This window comes from Podarcis liolepis (genome assembly GCF_965112155.1).
Source record: "Podarcis liolepis genome assembly, chromosome: 13".
NCBI classification, from domain to species: Eukaryota; Metazoa; Chordata; class Lepidosauria; order Squamata; family Lacertidae; genus Podarcis; species Podarcis liolepis.
In genome coordinates this window covers 15,054,670-15,074,665 of record NC_139573.1, presented here as the reverse complement: position 1 = coordinate 15,074,665, position 19,996 = coordinate 15,054,670, and positions in this window count along the sequence as shown.

The following is a 19,996-nucleotide window of genomic DNA, read 5'->3' as shown; positions in this document are numbered from 1 at the left end:
GACTCACAAGGCGTTCGGATCCAAGGTACTCCTTTATTGTCTAGCATTGAGTTGTGGCCCTTCCCCATTCCCATCTCTCTTCCTCCACCCCATTACAACTATGAAACTATAGTTTAGTAGATAGTCATATTGAAGAAATGAATAAAACTCAGTTCCAGAGACTAATAAGCACCTCAAAAATCACACAAAAATTAGCCTCTGCAAAGACAATGAATGACACCATTATCCTTCATGTCACCACAGCAGCAATAAACAGGAGTGAGTTCCCCAAATTAGCATACTGAGAGGGAGACATTACTTCCCAAAATTCCAAACTTTTAACCTTAGTCAAAATGTGGTGGCCTCCCCAAATTTCAGCATGGCTGTTACATACAGTCATCTCATCAGCCTTCTGTACTCTGAATTGATGCAGCCAATCCGCAGCTCAGCCACCACATCTATTGTCAGAGAGCTTGTGCTCAAAGATGATTGGCTGCCAGTGAAATGCAGGTAAAGAATATGGTTGCCATTACTAGAAATTAGGAGAAGGAGACACACAAAGGTTAAAGATTTATTCAAAAAAATGAATATCTCCATACAGAAATAAAATTCCGGGAGAAAATGAAATCAAGTATGGAAGAAAAGAAATGACAGACAAAGTTTACCTATTCAAAAGCTGGCTGATTTAAAACCCGCCTGCAGTTTGCCTTCTAGGCCACCTTTCCCACTCCTGAACAAAACAATGAGCATAGCTTCGCAGATGAGAATGTCGAGGCCTTTTTCTTACCTAGTGTAATAGAAATTGGTCTCCCAAAGAGTGGATCGAAATATCTTCTTTCACTCGTATGCGCCTCTGAGCATCCTCCAGGAAGAGACACCTTATATAGAGAGAATTAAGCTATGGTGCATGATGATACGTGGAAAATTGCTGGAAGCGTTCCCCCCACCCCACCCCATACGAGATGGATATGAAGCAGCATTAGTAGCAAAACATGAAGGTCTACTTGCTAATTGGTCCTGAATGTTATAGTAGTTCCCATATATTGCTTTCCTGGAAAGATGCATTCTGTACCCAAGAAGTTGATGGCATAGCTGATGTCTATATTCTCACATGAATGTTTTTACTCACTCCAGGCAGGCATATTACACCATGCAATGCATGGGAAAGTGTTCATCCACCCATACAGTGGTGCCCCGCAAGACGAATGCCTCGCAAGACGGAAAACTCGCTAGACGAAAGAGTTTTCCGTTTTGGAGGTGCTTCACAAAACGAATTTCCTATGGGCTTGCTTCGCAAGACGACAACGTCTTGCGAGTTCCTGCTGGTTTTTTTTCCTCCCCCCCTTTTTCTAAGCCGCTAAGCCGCTTATCAGCTGATCCGATCAGCAGATAAGCCGCTAAAAGCCACTAAAAGCCGCTAATAGCGCTAATAGCGCTAACCCGCTAATCCGTCAATGGGCTTGCTTCGCAAGACGAAAAAACCGCTAGACGAAGAGAATCACAGAATGGATTCTTTTCGTCTTGCGAGGCACCACTGTATTTATCAGGGCTAATCCTGATTCTCTATAGTGGATACAGTGCTTATAGTACCAATGTTTCCCCTTGTTATTAAAGACTTACTGGTGTACCTCGGGTGGCAGAGATGGAGGGAGCTGTGGCCCAGCAGGAACATGAGTTGTTGGATCTCACAAATGAACTTGGAAAAAGCCAGATTTTGAGAGATAGAGTTCTGTTTGGTTTGGAAATGGGGGGTTGGATAGACCCCCCCTATGCAGGGATGTTTTCACTTTTCAAGTCTGGCAATGGGCCGTGAGATGTTTGGGGTTGTGGGGGTTCTTAACTTTGGAGGGACATTGAAACATGTTTTTAAATACCACATGGAGTTTAGTGTCGACTATGGAAAAGGGGCTGATCTGTCGAGAAGGGACAAAAATACTGTCAAGCTGGAGTTTCCACGAGTGAAAGGAGCAGGAGACAAAGTAAAGTACAGGTATAAATATGAAGAAGATCTGCGGAAGGGACATGGAAGAGACTTAAAGGCCTCGGACATAAGATTACCAGGTTAATGAACTAGATGGATGGGATAGAAAGGACTGACAAAACCCGGGACCGGGAGGAAGAGACGTTGGATGAAGATTGGAAGAAAGTTTTAAAAAAATTTATTAGGATTGTTTTGTAAAATTGATGATTGTTAGCAAAATGTTGGAACGAAATTATTTGGCTTTAGCAGAAATGTTAAAAGAATTATGTAAGGATATGTTATGGTTATGAAAAATTGGTATAAATAAGATCTAAGTTTTAAGTTTTAGGGTCTTTTATAGTAAGATAAGGTTAAAATGGATTAAGGTAATCTAATGACAGAATACTATGAAAAATGGAAAGGATTTGCTGTGATAATTAACAACTAGAATACAAAAAAGGGAGGAGGTGGATGAAATAAGGTAATGACAGTTAAGGATTTGGGAATATTGGATTTGTTTTTTAAATTTTTGTGGTTTATTTTTGCTTTTTGATTGTGTTCTGTTATGTGTTTTGTTGTTGTTTTTGGATTTTCATTTTTATCAATTTGTATTGTTTAATTGTTGATTGTTTTTCCTTTGTTTTTTTCTTTTTCTCTTTGTTTTTTCTGTAATTTTAAAATTCTTAATAAATATAATTTTTTATTTATTTATTTTTTAAAAAGACTTACTGGAAGACCCAAGAGGCAGATATCTTTTTCTTGGGGGTATGTCTGGATCCTTTGCTGTCACATGAGGCTCAAGTGGCCTCAGTGATGCAGAGTACCTTTCATCAGCTTCAGCTGATGGCCCAGCTTTACCCTATCAGCCTGACTACTGTTCCCTATGCTCTGGAAACCTCTAGGTTAGATTACTGTAAGGTGTTCTGCTCTGAAGACAATTCAGAAACTTTAGTTTGTGCAGAACTTGGTGGCCTGGGCAAGATGGTTTGGTCATATTACACGATGCCCAACTGCACTCATTTCCAGGCCCAACTCATGGGATGGGGGATTATTGATTCTTCATTTATTTTTGGTTCTTATTTTCAGTATGTGTTTTGTGTTTTTTATACTGTATTCCTATGCATTATTATTGCATTAAAATATTATTTCTAGAGGTAAAAGCTGTATCTACAAGAAGGGGTGGTCTTGGTGCCCCATATCATAAGTTATACTATGAGGCTTTCCAATCAAAACAATTGACGCACATGATTAACTCATCTTCAACTCTGTGGGCCAAAATGGAACTGGAACCCTCACAAATCTCTCCTAATGCTTTATGCTTCCTGAAAACGTCATGTACTTGCATTAGCAAAATAAGGTTTCCGTTTCTATAACTGACTCCATTTACTCATATAGTGTAAATGGTCAAACACTTCAAGGATATGCCACAACCAGAACTTCTACTAATTCAAGGCTGATAGGGCAGACAGAAATAAGAGGGTTCAGACATAAGCAAAGGGGAAGACCTCATTGACCTGTAGGTGAGAACTGGATTTATTCCATCGACTGACTGAGAAGAAAACACGACTATGGATGTGCAATACTTGAAAGTAGCTTCCGACTCACAGTGGGTGGATCAGAAGCCCAGAGCAGATGAATTGCCCTGGGTAGAGAATTGTGGCAGATTTAGATGAATGCTCACATTCCAAGGGCTTGATATCACTTCTGGTTTCCAAAATGTGGAGCCAAATTGAGGTCTGTCATGGTTCTTTGATTAAACTCCATTTGCTCTATTGTGGAACAAGATAATTATTCTTTTGTTTCTTTGATGTTCAGTAATATTCCTCCCAATTGTGAAAATTGAAATTAGGGCCTTGAACCACTTTCATGGTGGTGAGTGTTAGGTCGATGTATGGATACCGCTTTTATTAATGAACGACATTGAAAGAATGGAAGTTTGTTTATTACTCTTGGGGAGTAATAAACTGCCTTGCAGTTATCATGTAAGCAAAGGTTTTTTTTCCCCTAAACAGAATCTTGTTTTGTGATAAATATTCAGCAGTGACTGGAACACAGTTCCTTATCTGAGTGCTTCCAGAAACATTGTGATTTAATTTATCCAGCAACTAGACTCATTGACTTTGTGAAATAATTCCTGTCATTATATTACTGTTGCTTCTGTCATCACAGCCTTTTAGCCTAGCTTATCACAATCTAGAATACTTGATTAGTCAGCAGCAAATCTGACCAGTATAAATTAATATATTCACATGTAATTTCATTAAGAAGAATAAAGGAAATTCTCGTAAGAGTTACAGATGGGGATGCTCTTACAGTGCAGGAAACTTTCTACACTTATCTCAATGTTAAAAGGCAATTTCCAGTGGTAATTTTTGACACTCAGTCTTGCCTGTTGTGTGGCCGTCCTTCCTAATACAGTGGTACTTCGGGTTAAGAACTTAATTTGTTCTGGAGGTCTGTTCTTAACCTGAAACTGCTCTTGACCTGAGGTACCACTTTAGATAATGGGGCCTCCTGCTGCCGCTGCGCCGCACCCATGCAATTTCTGTTCTCATCCTGAAGCAAAGCTTTTAACCCGAGGTTCTATTTCTGGGTTAGCAGAGTCTGTAACCTGAAGAGTCTGTGAGAGAGTGTGTGTGTGAGAGAGAGCGATGAAAGGATGGGTTCTGCACTAACTGAAGTTTCTGAATTGTCTTCAGAGTAGAACACCTTACAGTAATCTAACCTAGAGGTTCCAAGAGCCCAGACAACAGTAGTTAGGCTGTCTGTGTCCAGATAGGGGTAAAGCTGGGCCATCAGCCGAAGCTGATGAAAGTTATTCTGGGCCACTGAAGCCACCTGAGCCTCAAGCGACAGCAAAACATCCAGAGGTCCCCCTAAGTAGAAGATATCTGCCTCTTGGGTCTTCCAGTGAGTCTTTAATAACAAGGGGAAACATTCATGCTATAAGCACTGTATCCACCGTAGAGAATCAGGATTAGCCCTGATAAATATGGGTGGATGGACACTTTCCCATGCATTGCATGATGTAATATGCCTGTCTGGAGTGAGTAAAAATATTCATGTGAGAATATAGACATCAGCTGTACCATCAACCTGTTGGCTACAGAATGCATCCTTCCAGTAAAACAATGGTGGGGAACTACTATAAGATTCAGGACCATTTAGCAAGTAGACTTTCATGTTTCTCTACTAATGATACTTCATTCACACTGACCAGATGCTTGGAAGCTGTAGCTGGATGGTTTTGTGGGAGCCGATTGAAACTAAACCCTTCAAAGACAGAGGTCCTATGGCTAGGTCAGGATGGCATGGGGATGAGGGACCAACTCCCTTCTCTTGTGGGGGCCCAATTAGTGCCATTGCCTTCTGTTAAGAGTTTGGGTGTAATCCTTGATGCCTCCGTTTCCATGGAGGTGCAAGTTCAAGCAACAGCCAAGGCGACATTTTTCCACCTTCGCCGCATCAAGCAGTTGGTCTCTTACCTTTCCCGCCCCGTCTTGGCCACAGTGATCCATGCGACAGTCATCTCCAGGCTTGACTACTGTAATTCGCTCTATGCAGGGCTGCCCTTGAAGCTGTCCCAGAAACTCCAGCGGCTACAGAATGCTGCAGCGAGGCTCCTCACAGGGTCTCTGCCATGGGAGCATATTCACCCAGTGCTTTTCAAGCTGCACTGGCTCCCGGTGGAGTACAGGGTCAGATTTAAGGTGTTGCTTTTGACCTTCAAAGCCCTTCACGGCCTAGGACCCTCGTACCTACGGGACCGCCTCTCCTGGTATGCCCCACGGAGAGCCTCAAGGTCCATAAATAACAACACCCTAGTGGTCCCAGGCCCTAAAGAAATTAGATTGGCTTCAACCAGAGCCAGGGCCTTTTCAACTCTGGCTCCGGCCTGGTAGAATGCTCTGCCTCATGAGACCAGGGCCCTACAGGATCTGATTTCTTTCCGCAGGGCCTGTAAGACAGAGTTGTTCCGCCTGGCCTTTGGCTTGGAGCCAATTTGATTCCCTCCCTCTCTCTCTTTCTTTTTTCTTTTCCTTCTCCTCCTGCAATGAGGCTACATTTTATTATTTTAATGTTCCATTATTTTAATGTTGTATTTTATTTTTGTTTTTAAGTTGTAATCATTCATCTTGTTTTTATTATTGCTTGTAAGCCGCTCTGAGCCCGGCCTTGGCTGGGGAGGGCGGGGTATAAATAAAAAATTATTATTATTATTATTATTATTTCCATCTCCCACAGGAGGTAAATGGGTTCCCAGTCCTGGATGTTCCAGGACATCTAGTAATAATTTCCCAAGTATAATCATCCACCACACCTGAACTCTCTGTATATAAGATGTCTCTTCCTGAAAGATGCTCAGAGGCGCATACAAGCGAAGGAAGATATTTCTGTTGGGATACTGCCAGGGAGACAAAGGCCATCACTGCCTCCACGTCGACTCCGGACGTCCATCGATCTCCCGTAGATACAGTATCAGTCAATTAGTGACACGAGGCCCAGGAAATAGCTTTCCACATTCCAGAGCTCGTGCACGCTCTATCGCAGAGTTCGTACAGCGAAAGACGTACTCAGGAGAGCATTATTTATAACTTTATTCAGCGTTGGTCAGAGCAAAGAAAAGACATGACTGCCTGCTTCAATGTCTCAGGCACAGAGCGAAAACGAAAGCAATAGACAAACATAAACTTCCTGTGAACAGGAAATACGTAGACTCTGTGACTCACAAAGCCTGCTCCCTTTTAAGGTGGAGCGGAAATATCCTAACAATTTCGATCCACTCTTTGGGAGACCGATTTCTATTACACTAGGTAAGAAAAAGGCCTTGACATGCTCGGCTTCAAAGCTATGTTCATTGTTTTGTTCAGGAGTGGGAAAGGTGGCTTAGAAGGCACACTGAAGGGTTTTGAATCAGCCATCTTTTGAATAGCTAAACTTTGTCTGTCATTTCTTTTCTTCCATACTTGATTTCAATTTTCTCCCATCTTTGATAGAATAAACCTTTTCCATATTTAACACTTTTCTCCTTGTATGCCCCCGCCCCCAGAATTTTATTTCTGTATGCAGATTTTGATTTTTGTGAAAAAATATTTAACCTTTGTGTGACTCCTTCTCCTAAGTTCTAGTCATGGCAGCATATTCTTTACCTGCATTTCACTGGCAGCCAATCATCTTTGAGCACAAGCTCTCTGACAATAGATGTGGTGGCTGAGCTGTGGACTGGCTGCATCAATTCAGAGTACAGAAGGCTGATGGGATGACTGTATGTAACAGCCATGCTGAAATTTAGGTTACAATGCTTTCTCCGGAATTCAAATATTGCTAAATCCAGGATTTGTTTAATTTTTGGAGGAAATGATCAATAAATAGCTATTATTTCATGACAACCTGAATTAGCTACCTAAGGAGACCACCACACTCTGACTAAGGTTAACGGTTTGGCACTTTGGGAATCTCAGTATGCTAATTTGGGGAACTCACTCCTATTTATTTCTGCTGTGGTGACATGAAGAATAATGGTGTCATTCATTCTCTTCGCAGAGGACTGGTAGGGTCTAGAAACCCCAGGGAATGTCAAGAGTTCACTAGAGTTGGGTCCGCCATCTGGGCCAAGTCCTCAAGTCCCTTTTGCAACATTCATGTTAACTAGTTTCTACATAGCTTTTGTATGTTGTGGCTTATTGTCCTCAATGTGTGAGTTTACAGGCCTTTCTGACTTTGCTAAAATAACTATTTTCCCTGCAAAAACAGGGAAAGGACAGTGAAGAAGAAGAAGAAGAGTTTGGATTTGATATCCCGCCTTTCACTCCCCTTCAGGAGTCTCAAAGCGGCTAACATTCTCCTTTCCCTTCCTCCCCCACAACAAACACTCTGTGAGGTGAGTGGGGCTGAGAGACTTCAAAGAAGTGTGACTGGCCCAAGGTCACCCAGCAGCTGCATGTGGAGGAGCGGAGACGCGAACCCGGTTACCCAGATTACGTGACTACCGCTCTTAACCACTACACCACACTGGCTCTCGTTTTATCTCGTGTGTTTTATTCCTGTTTGTTCAGAAAACTCTGGCTTAAGTATACAAAGTCTCACAGACAGGAGAGGGGCAAACATGAGTGGGAGTACATATTTCTTTTCTGCAAAAGTCCATTTTCCTTGGTCCCATCGAAAGGGGGAGAAAGGGGGTCCTAACAGCTCCCAGCACATCTTTTAAAAGGTTTGGGGGAGAGTAAGCTTAACTTCCATGAGTCCTCAGTTTTGTGTTTTGCCAGCTTTGCTATTGTTATTAACAATTATGAATTGATTGATTAATTAATTCATTAAATTCATATACCACCCTTCATCCAAAGATCTCAGGGCAGGTCACTGAACAAAAATACAAAACTATGAAATACATAATAAAAACAAGGGGAAAAGCCTATAACCTCCCCTGCCACAAACACACTTTTAGTGTGTTTGTTTTGGGTTTGTTTGTTTGTTTATTTATTTACATCCCACTTTCCCCACAGAATTGGATATCTCTGAAGCTCACAGTAAATAAAACAAACATGGGGAAAAACCTGGGTTTTTATTACTTCAAGCACTGGCATAACCCCAGCAAACTCTTTCTTCATTCATTCATTCATTCCCAGTTATTTTCAAAATCCCATACCTTCACTGCATTCCCTGGTTGCCCAATTCTTAGGGGTGCAAATTTTTTTAAAGAAAGTAAAGAAAACAGTAATAATAAATAATAAATAGTTGTCAGACTGATAATAGGAAACCCCCTTGGGGGGCACTCAAGTGTGTCACCAAGTGGGTGGGGCAGGAAGTGGGGAAAGAGAATTAAGCACAACTCTGGAGCGAAATAACAACAAAAGAGAAGAATGGAGCCGTAATATGTCATAAAATGCACTATAATAATAATAATAATAATAATAATAATAATAATAATAATACCCCACCCTCCCCAGCCAAGACCGGGCTCAGGGTGGCTAACACCAAATATATAATACATTAAAAACACAAAATCGAACAATTGGTTAAAATACAGTTCAAAATCACATTTAAATTCAGAATAAAATTAAGTGGGAACCCACGAATTGCAGCCATAGGGGTAAGGAATATTAAATATTCACCAGGCCCAGCCACGTGTGCTGGTATCCCATGGGCCTCTAGAAATAGCCAAGGAGGCCAGTTACATACAGAGTCCCATAGAAAAACACCTGGCAGAACAGCTCCGTCTTGCAGGCCCTATGGAAAGATGTCAAGTCCCGCAGGGCCCTAGTTTCTTGAGACAGAGCCGGGGCCAGAGCTGAAAAGGCTCTGGCCCTGGTCGAGGTCAGTCTAACCTCCCTGAGGCTCGGGACCACCAAAGTATTATTGATTATTATACAATCAATTCCAAATGCAAATACTTCAGGCTGCTTCAAACACTGGAAGATGGATATTTCTAAATTCATCTGGCAGGGGGGAAAGCTAAGAATGAAACATAAACTTGTGATAGATATAAAGGAAAGAGGCTGCATTTCCCTGCCAGACCTGCAAATGTAGTATGAGGCAGCCTGTTTGTGTTGGTTAAAAGAATGGATTACATGGGGGATTTCAATGGTGTCACCTCAGTAGAATTACAGAGAACAGAAAGAGGGGTGAAATCAAAAGAAGGGAGTCTAACCACAATGATTTTTTCAGATGGCAGAGATTTTAAAATAAAATAAAGAGGAGTTGAAGGGGGAGTCATTTTGTGTCGGTGTCTTGTGTCAGTTGTTGCTTATTGAAACCCATTTCTGTTTCTGACCCCTCCCCCTCCCACTGTGACTCAGTGTCAGACTTCAGAGAATTGGCATTCTTTCCCCCTTTGGCTGTACATAAGCAGATCAAAGGAAAAGGAGTCTTTTTACCAGTTAGAAAGTTTAATGATCACAGCGAGAGAACAAAGAATCTATTTCCTAGGAACGGTAGCACTCCCAATTCAGGGTTCCACCCACTTCCTCCCTAGTCACCCATGTCACTACTGTGTCTTGTAACTACTGTGCTTTCTGTGCTGCCACCTTACCAGCTCTTCTTGACCTTGGGCTGAGCGGATGAATGCTTTCCAGAGACAGTGAATCTGTTAACCCTCTCTCTCCCAGTGCTTCTCCTAGCTGTTCCCCATCCAGTATTTCCCAGCTTCTGCCTTCTGAACTATGTCCGTCTGCAAACCACCTTTCCAAATCTATACTGCTCTGGGAAGGTTCAGGATCCGGATCAGGCGGAGGCTCCCACTGTTCCTCCTCAGTGCACCCCTCCTCAGCACGGTCCCCGACACTCAGATAAGCATAGAGGAAATACATTGACTTAAGGCTTGTGCACAGGGGAAGCTTCCTGATCTGAAAGCCATTTCATAACCTGTTTCCTACTCATTATTTCACACTGTTTTATGAAATAGAGGGTCCACTCCTCCAAAGCTTCCAATCTCCCCAGGTTTGTGTAATGTTCTGCCATGTTGCTGTCTGATACAGGTATGGATATGGGTGATTAAAGCAAATGATTTTTATTTCCACATGTATTAGAAACACGCACACTCCCGTACTCTTGAGCTTTCAGGGCTCAGACATGGGACAGATACATATGCAGGGAATCAACATGGTAATTAACAATTAGCAGACTCTTTTAAACATTTCTTCTTTACTCAGTTTTTGAACTGAAAGCTTCTAAAGAAATCAAACATTTTCAGTGAAGGTGTAGGAGATGACAACATTTTTTATCTGGGCCTTGAAAATCCTATGGTACAATGAGGCTTTCATCAAAGTGCACAGGCTTCCCATCCTGATTACAGGCAATGACGATGTACCTGGAGGATTTGTTATCAGAGTACTTGCAAGGTGGGCGAGTTGAGCCGCCTTTGTGCTTGCAGGTGGTGACAGTGAAGGGGCGGAGACTAATCCTCAACCCCTTCCCATAATCCTTCCCTCCAGATGCAGTGCACACAGCTATGATGTTATTCTTGGTGCTGTGGATGAAGGTGTTCACTTCCTTGCATGCTGGTTTGTCCAGCCCACGTCTATTCATCATGACGTCACAATACTGCTTGCCGACGCTGCTCTTGGGATTATCGTAGTGCTGGGTTAGAAACGTCTCATAGCTGGGTGCACAATAGGCTCCCAGGACTAGCACAGACACCAGAAAGGTGAGGAGCACAAGGCCAGATCCCTTGAAAGGCATCATCGTGGGCGACCGCCACCTGAAAGAGATACCTGGGGGAAAAGTAAAGTGGGTGTATAAACACTTTCTTTCAGGCTGCTTTGTGAAACGGCTTGGAGTTCAAACGAATACTGTACAGTCGTACCCTGGATCCCAAACACCCTGGAACTTGGAAGTTTTGACTCCTGAATGCCACAAACCCAGAAGTGACTGTTCCGGTTTGCAAACGTTCTTTGGAACCCGAACATCCAACGGGGCTTCTGTGGCTTCTGCTTGGCTACAGGACCTTCCTGCACCCAGTCAGAAGCCGTGCTTTGCTTTCTGAACATTTTGGAAGTCAAACGGACTTCCAGAATGGATTCCGTTCGACTCTCAATGTGACTGTACAGTGGTACCTCGGGTTACAGATGCTTCAGGTTACAGACTCCACTAACCCAGAAATAGTACCTTGGGTAAAGAAGTTTGCTTCAGGATGAGAACAGAAGTTGCAGAGTGGTGGCACGGCGGGAGCAGCAGTGGGAGATCCCATTAGCTAAAGTGGTACCTCAGGTTAAGAACAGTTTCAGGTTAAGAATGGACCTCTGGAATGAATTATATTCTTAACCCGAGGTACCACTGTATATCCTTTCAAATTCTCATCTGCAAATGTTTTGGTGGAATTTGTCTAGTCATGCTCACATGTCTGTGTGAATATTGACACTTGCCAGTCAGTACTTGATAAACAACAATGTGCTGAGTCAGGATTTCACAGTATGTATCCACTGTCATGCAACAACAGTCTAAGGAGGACAGTATCCACACAATGTATTTTATAGAGCATGACCATTCCATTTGTGTACACCCTTCACAAGTGGGTAGAATTTTCGCTATTATGTTTTTGACAATGGGACAAATTTCAAGTGCAGGCGGTAAAATAATTAACACCATCCACCTTATGGATGTTGGCTACTGTATTAATTACCCACCATGCCTCTGGCATTATGCTACATAAGACAAGCTTAGACCATTGTTGAGGGTCAGGGAGATGAGGCCAAGAGATATTTGTATAAACCGTGTAAGTTTCTTGCTGAAGCGAGATCTGAGCAAGGGACGGAATGAATCTGAGCTCCACCTCTGACCCTAAACCATAGAGAGGGGATACAGATATAGCAGATTTGAAGTAGGGTGACGAAAAAGAGGGTCTCTTGATTCTATCCTCCTCTGGCCAGAGACAGAGAAAATATACATCTATCACCATTTACAAGGGATAGTCCTCATGATATGCAAATTCCTGTGCTTAGTATTTCATTTGCATTTTAGGGGGGGAATGTATGTGTTAGAGATTTTGTGGGGGTGAAAAAATGCCTTGGCTGGGGTGTTTATTGAAGTTGCCATATTCAGGATTGGGTGCTCCCACCTCAGTGTCCATGGAAGTTAAATCTTTGGGGGCTGGTGATTGGGGGGGGGGGAGGCATATTCACTCTAACATGGTGGCATGAAAACTTTTACTAAATTTGCCTGCAGTCATCAATTTTTTCACATAGCCTTTTCAATAAACGGAACTTTGAAACATACAGTTTAACTTATTTCCCCTTGCCTAGTAGCATTTAATGAGACCTAAATCGGAGTCACTTTTGCATGTTGCAATTCGGACACACAACAGCTCCCCCATCTAGTGGTTCAATGCTGTATGTTCACCCCTCTTTTTAAAAAAAGTATTCCCCTTATAATAAGTCTGCTCACCTTTCCCGCTTGGCAGCTTAAACAAAGCTTAAGCAATGGTCTAAGCCAGGCATCCCCAAACTCGGCCCTCCCTCCAGATGTTTTGGGACTACAACTCCCTTCATCCCTAGCTAACAGGACCAATGGTCTGGGATGGTGGGAACTGTAGTCCCTACACATATGGAAGGCCGAGTTTGGGGATGCCTGGTCTTAGCTTTCCTTTCTGGCCATTAATAGAGCCAGAAAGAAAGCAATCACCTGTCTTCACCTTCGACAAGGAAGCCTTGTCTCGCTGTGACGGGGTACACCTTCATGATGTCGGCAATGATACCCTGTTGAATGACACTTCAGAGTGTGTCAGGGACTGGTTGCAGGTGTGAGGGTGTTGGCGGCAAGCCCTTTGGGCTCGAGTGGTGGTTAGCCTTTGTTTGAATGGAGGGGAGGTTGTAATCTCCGCCTGCCCCTCCTCAGTAAGGGTATCCCGTTAAAGGGATCCGGAGTTGTGAATTCTGTCCAATGCCAGGACGTGGGCTAGGGCCATGTCACAACCCTTACGGGGACCCCTCGGGGTGTCACTAATTGATGTAAGTCATAGGGTGCCCCCTAATGGTGGTTTACCCTTAGATGGACTCCCAGCAGACAGGCAGGAGTCAAGATATAGCCTGGCTTCACCCAATGCCTAAGCCGAACAGCTCACATCTGTAACCAATAAAGTTGTGGCCTATTTGAACCCATAAATCAAAAGAATCATGTCCGTGTGTTTATTGGCCATTAGGTGGACAATAATGGGGGCCTTGTCATGCAACAACATGTTTTACATTCTACTTATGTTTCCCAAGCATGAAGGCTATTTTTCTAAAAAAAGAGGTGCCAGAACTCATCACAAACACCTCTCTTCTTCACTTTAAATGGCAATGGTGCCCTCATGAGAGATGCCAGGACTGAGTTCCAGGGAGTTCTGGCTGAAAAAAGCCCTACAATCAAGTAATGTTCTCTGAAATGTTCCTTTACCCAACATTAGGATCGCCATAAGTCTAGAATTTCCCAGACACAGCTAGGATTTGGCCAGTGTCTGAGTGGAATTTGCTGAAATGTCCAGAAAAATCTGGACACATGACAACCCATGTCAGAAATGTTGATTTATGTGAATTTCCTTAAAAACAGTTCAAAATCTTAATTTGTAAAAAATGCCAAAAACTTTTGTTTGTGGATATGGCAGTCCTACCCAAGATTTATTTATATATAATGTGCTTAAAGTTTGCAGTGTTAATTCTGTATAGATTTTTACTCCCACCTTCCATAAACTGAAATAGATCCACTGTTGCTGTCAGCTTTCAATAACTGTTACGCTCTTATGCAACAACAACCAAACCCAATAAATTACTGTTTCCTTTATTTAGCTTCCAGTCTTCCTTTTTGTCTGCCTGCAGCTCCAGATGACACCCTGTCAATGCTTTGCCTGGCCTTTTATTCTATGGGGGCCACCGCTTCTGGCCTATGGCACACGGCCAGCTTGCAGGACCCCATTCTATTTGACTTTTCCCGAAGGTCCAAATGGAATTCTCAGGACACCAATCAGATTAGTCCCTGACGGTGCTAGTAGAAACCAGAACCAGTGGAGGCTGGTCCTTTAGAATCAAAGGAGCACTGCCCCAACAAATGCAACCTAACCCCAGTCAGCCATCACCTGCCTCCTTTCTTACCTAACAGCCAGCCCAGGGGGTTTCCCTGGTTGTCAACTTCCTTCTCAGATTCAGGGTTGGCCTTGCAGAATTCAGGGTGGGGAGTGAGTGCTTGGGAAATGGGACAAAACTAGAAGTACTTGGTTCTACTGTCTTTGGCTCCATTTCCACAAACTGTTTTGCCTAAGTTTTACAAATTGCCATATTTTTAAGTATGAGCTAAGTATGAATCCCCCCCCCCCCGGGCTATCAAACGAAGAGCCCTCTAAACGCTGCCTCCCTCCTGGTTGCATAGCAACCCCCTCAATGTCATCCATCTCCTCCCCTCCCTTCTCCTGCGAGCTTTCCAAGTATGCTCCTCTATCTGAGTCTGGGAACTCTTGATGAAGGGGGGATGAACTAACCCACTTGTGCTCTGTCTATGGCTGCAGTCCCTCCTCTCCAGAGTCAGACTCTGGCTCCCTCTGTACTGGCATTCCTTCATCTCCAGAGTCAGACTCTTGCCAGGTGTTCTATCCAGCCACATCCCTGACATTATTTTGGTGAGTGAGAAAAGCACAGAACTGACAGTGCTGCGAGAAAGACAAATGGAAGTGGACCAGAAAGTCACAGACAGTTTCAGGGATTTTTAATGTTCATATTTTATTGACATAATTTCAGTTTTATAAGAAACAGAGTGATACAGAGAAAAAAGGGGGGAAAGAACAAAGCTGTATATAAGAAATATATATTCCATGTCTGCTTATCTGAGTCACAAGGTGGAAGAGTTAGAAAAGAGGCCGGGTTTTAATAGGCAACCAGCATACCACAAATAACTGCTTGATCCCACAGCAGCAAGAATCATGAGAAAAGGCATGAGATCATACTTATATATGATGAAAAGCGATGTAGGAGATAAGCGGTGGGACACAGTGGAGGCCCAAAGTGATCAGAGTGGCCTTTTCACCCTCAGGAAGGAAGAAATCCTGTTGGCAATCCAATGGTGACTTGTGAGCAGGTAAAACAAATATTTGCTTATATAAAAGGACTTCTTCAACTCCGCCTTCTTGCAATCCTCTTCCCTTTGCCCAGACCTACCCTGGAAGATTGCGGACTACCTTGAGAGGTTTCTTGAGAGGGATGGAGTCCAGGAGGGGGAAAGTGTAGCGGGCTGCTGAGTGTCAGAGTGGATGGTAGCAGAGGTTTGTTGCCTGAGCAGAAGTCTGCTTGTGCAACAATGGCATTCAATATCTTAATTCAATTGGGTATCCGTTCTCACATCTAAGCGAAATTCTCCTACTATAGTCTATAAAGTCGTAGATGAATTTAGCTCTTGCACATATGGTGACTGGAAATTCAGATGAGCTCAACATGGGACCAGTGTATGGGCGGCCAGAAAAAGTGCAGATGTTTTTAAGATCTTGGTCTGAGACATGAACGAAAGTGCGTTCGGGGATGGGAGCCAGGCCTTTTTTCTTGATTATATAGTCGCAGTAATGTTTGACTTCAGTCTTCGGGTAATCAACATACTCGTGTTTGAAGGACTGGAAGTCCCAGGAGGCTTCAGTCTCCAGCACCATCCAGGAGAGCAAAACCAAGAGCAGCCATAAAGGACAGGGCCCCTTGGCAGCCATGGCTCACTGTGGCTCTTGGTGGTTGTTCTGTGCTGAAAAAAACCGGAAACAGTGTAAAGTTCAATAGAGCATTTTCATGCTTTCCCTTTTTCCATCAGATTTATTATATAACCCAGTTCCTAGGAAGTATCAAGGGAAAATCTGAAAAGGGCTATAACAGCCTTGCTCAAATTGTAATCCTAATTCCCTCATTAGGTAGTTATGAGGCTCCCTAACATTGCCTTCACACACTGCCCCATCTACTTCAGTACTGTGATACCTCAGAAGTCAAACAGAATCCTTTCCAGAACTCCGTTTGACTTCCAAAATGTTCAGAATCCAAGGCACAGCTTCCAAGTGGCTGCAGGAAGCCAGAAAAGTTGCACCAGATGTTCAATTTCCAAAGTACGTTCACAAACCGAAACACTCACTTTCAGGTTTACAGCATTCAGGGGCAAAAAATGTTTGACTTGCAAGGTGTTCGGATCCAAGGTACGCCTTTATTGTCTAGCATAGTGTTTTGGCCCTTCCCCATTCCCATCTCTCTTCCTCCACCCCATACAATCATATATATTGTGGTTAGACATATTGATGAAAAGGATAAAACTCAGTTCCAGAGACTAATAAGCACCTCAAAAATCACACAAAAATTAGCCTCTGCAAGGACAATGAATGACACCATTATTCTTCATGTCACCACAGCAGAAATAAACAGAAGTGTGTTCCCCAAATTAGTATACTGAAATTCAAGACATTACTTCCCAAAGGGCCAAACTGTTAACCTTAGTCAGAGTGTGGTGGCATCCTCAGGGAGCTAATTCAGGTTGTCATGAAATACCAGGAATTTCTTGATCATTGCCATTGTATTTTTATTGCCAGAAAGAAGGAACAGTGTTTGACTCCCAGGGCAGCATAAGTACAACCAACTGAAAAAAAGGTAGTCCCTACTCGCAGGCTGAAGATTGTAATTATACAAAAGGAAAAAGGGATGAGCAAAGAGGAAAAAGACAGACATCTGTGCCCGTCCTTAAAGTCAAACAGATGGATTAAGAAATACATAAAATTCAAGTCAGACCCTCCTTTCTCTTTCAGATGTCCCAATAAATTCTGGAGAAAGCATTGTAACCTGAATTTCAGCATGCTGAATGAATGAATATCTGCATACAGAAATAAAATTCCGGGGGGGGGGCACACAAGGAGAAAAGCGTTGTTAAAAGTGGAAAAGGTTTATTCTATCAAATTGAAAATCAGAAAATCAGGGAAAATTGAAATCAGATATGGAAGAAAAGAAATGACAGACAAAGTTTAGCTATTCAAAAGCTGGCTGATTAAAAACCCACCTATAGTGTGCCTTCTAGGCCACCTTTCCCGCTCTTGAACAAAACAATGAAAAATAGCTTTGTAGATGAGCATGTCCAAACCTTTTTCTTACCTAGTGTAATAGAAATTGGTCTCCCAAAGAGTGGATCAAAATGTCTTCTTTCGCTCATATGCGCCTCTGAGCATCCTTCAGGAAGAGACACCTTATATAGAGAGAATTCCAACCTATGCTCAAAGAGTGGTTACACCCACCCCAAAGCAATGTACAATTGGTTCCCTGCCCCATGCTGACCTTCTCTGCCGTGATTGGAATCCCCACAGGCGGCATTTCAAGAATGAGTCCATGATGCGGCTACGACTAGCTATACTATCTCAGAAAACAATGATCTCTTGGGCCGATAGGGAGCAACAGGTTTGATTGCTACTTTCTCTTGTCGCTCCTTTTCCCGCACTCAAACCAGAAAAGGAGTTGGAAGGAAAGAGTAGAGGAGACCTGCTGGCCACGATCTGTTCAGCACATCCATGCCTTCCACCAACTGTGAGGTATAAAGCCTTCAGCATCCCCTTGTAGTCTCCTGAATCAATTATGTGGGTGCCTTTTTCAGGAAACATTACTCCATGATGCCTCTTCAGCAACAGACACACATTTCTCCTCTTCAAGCTGGATCACTAAGCAATGGCATAGACCAGGCATAGGCAAACTCCGGCCCTCCAGTTGTTTGGGACTACAACTCCCATCATCCCTAGCTAACAGGACCAGTGGTCAGGGATTATGGGAATTGTAGTCCCAAACATCTGGAGGGCCGGAACTTGCCTATGCCTGGCGTAGACTGCTGGGCCAGCCTCAGTTGGCCTCTTGGGAAATTATATGGCTCTGGGGAGAAATGCACCTGAGCAGAGATAAAGGAAGACACAGGAACTCACTGAGCAGAAAGAACAGGAGTTTGGACTAGTTGGCCCTTTAGGCTGATCCAGTGGGGCTTATTTTATGTTCTTAATGTTTCTGGGAAAGGCTAAAGATTGGATCTCCCAAATAAGGAAATGACATTCTCTTGTCGTTGCAACGATAAGACTGCACCAACTCCATTCGTTACCTGAAAAACTGGCTCTTTACTTTTATGGAGGGATGTTACTAGAATGCCATAGCTTTTTCAGCATTCATCTTGATCCCAATCTTTGATTTGCACAAACACACATAGACGCACACACAACTGAACAAATGTCACCTCCTACCCTCAAGGTCTAGATGAAGCACAGGGAAGAAGCTGTAGCTCTCCAGACATCTCCAAAGGCTGAAACTCGGAATAAGTATACTTTATATTTCAGTGTATTAGACAAGGATTTTTTACTCAAAAATAATGTCAAAAAACTGTGATCATCCTATTCATGGATAAGTGGGGGGGGGGGGGAGTCGCATGCCGCCAGCCAGCTGGTTGGCAGGCGCACAACTCCCCAACATGTTGCTGTGGGAGGCGCACGCTCTAGAGAGCATTTTCTGCAGTGGCATGGGGGGAGCGGCTGCCCACTTTACCAACCCCCAGCAATGGCCCTGCTGGGGTGATGGCGCATGTGCAATTCCCCCTAAAAAAAGCTCAGCAAATTTGGGTATCCCTCCTCATTTTCATTAAATTTAGCCATGGCTCTCTGTGGCTCTTGGTGGTTGTTCTGCGCAGAAAAAACAGGAAACGAAGTAAAGTTCAACAGAACATTTTCATGCTTTCCCTTTTTCTATCAGATTATATAACCCACTTCCTAGGAAATACCAAGGGAAAATCTGACAAGGGCTATGACAGCCTTGTTCAAATTGTAATCCTAATTCCCTCATTAGGAAGTTATGAGGCTGTCTATTAACACAGTCAGACACTGCCCCATCTACTTCTGTACAGTGGTACCTCAGAAGTCAAAGCGAATCCGTTCCAGAGAATTGTGGAAAATTGTTACAGGATGTCGTGGAAGAAACGCTGGAAGCCTATTTTTTCCCCTGTAGGTGATGGAAATGAAGCATCATTAGTAGAAAAAAATGAAGGTCTACTTGCTAATTGGTCTTGAATATTACAGTAGTTCCCATATACTGTTTTACTGGAAGGATGTCTTCTGTACCCAACAGGTTGATAGTACAGCTGATGTCTATATTCTCACATGAACATTTTACTCCAGACAGGAATATTACATCGTGCAATGCATGGGAAAGTGTCCATCCACCCATATTTATCAGGGATGATCCTGATTCTCTACGGTGGATACAGTGCTTATAGCATGAATGTTCCCCCTTGTTATTAAAGACTCACTGGAAGACCCAAGAGGCAGATATCTTCTGCTTGGGGGGACGTCTGGATGCTTTGCTGTCTCTTGAGGCTCAGGTGGCTTCAGTGGCCAAGAGTAACTTTCATCAGCTTCGGCTGATGGCCCAGCTTTACCCCTATCTGGACACAGACAACCTAACTACTGTTGTCTATGCTCTGGGAACCTCTAAGTTAGATTACTGTAAGATGTTCTACTCTGAAGACAATTCAGAAACATCAGTTAGTTGAAACCCATCAGCTCATCAGGCTCTGAAGACATTTCGGAAACTTCAGTTGGTGCAAAACTCATCCTTTCATCTCACC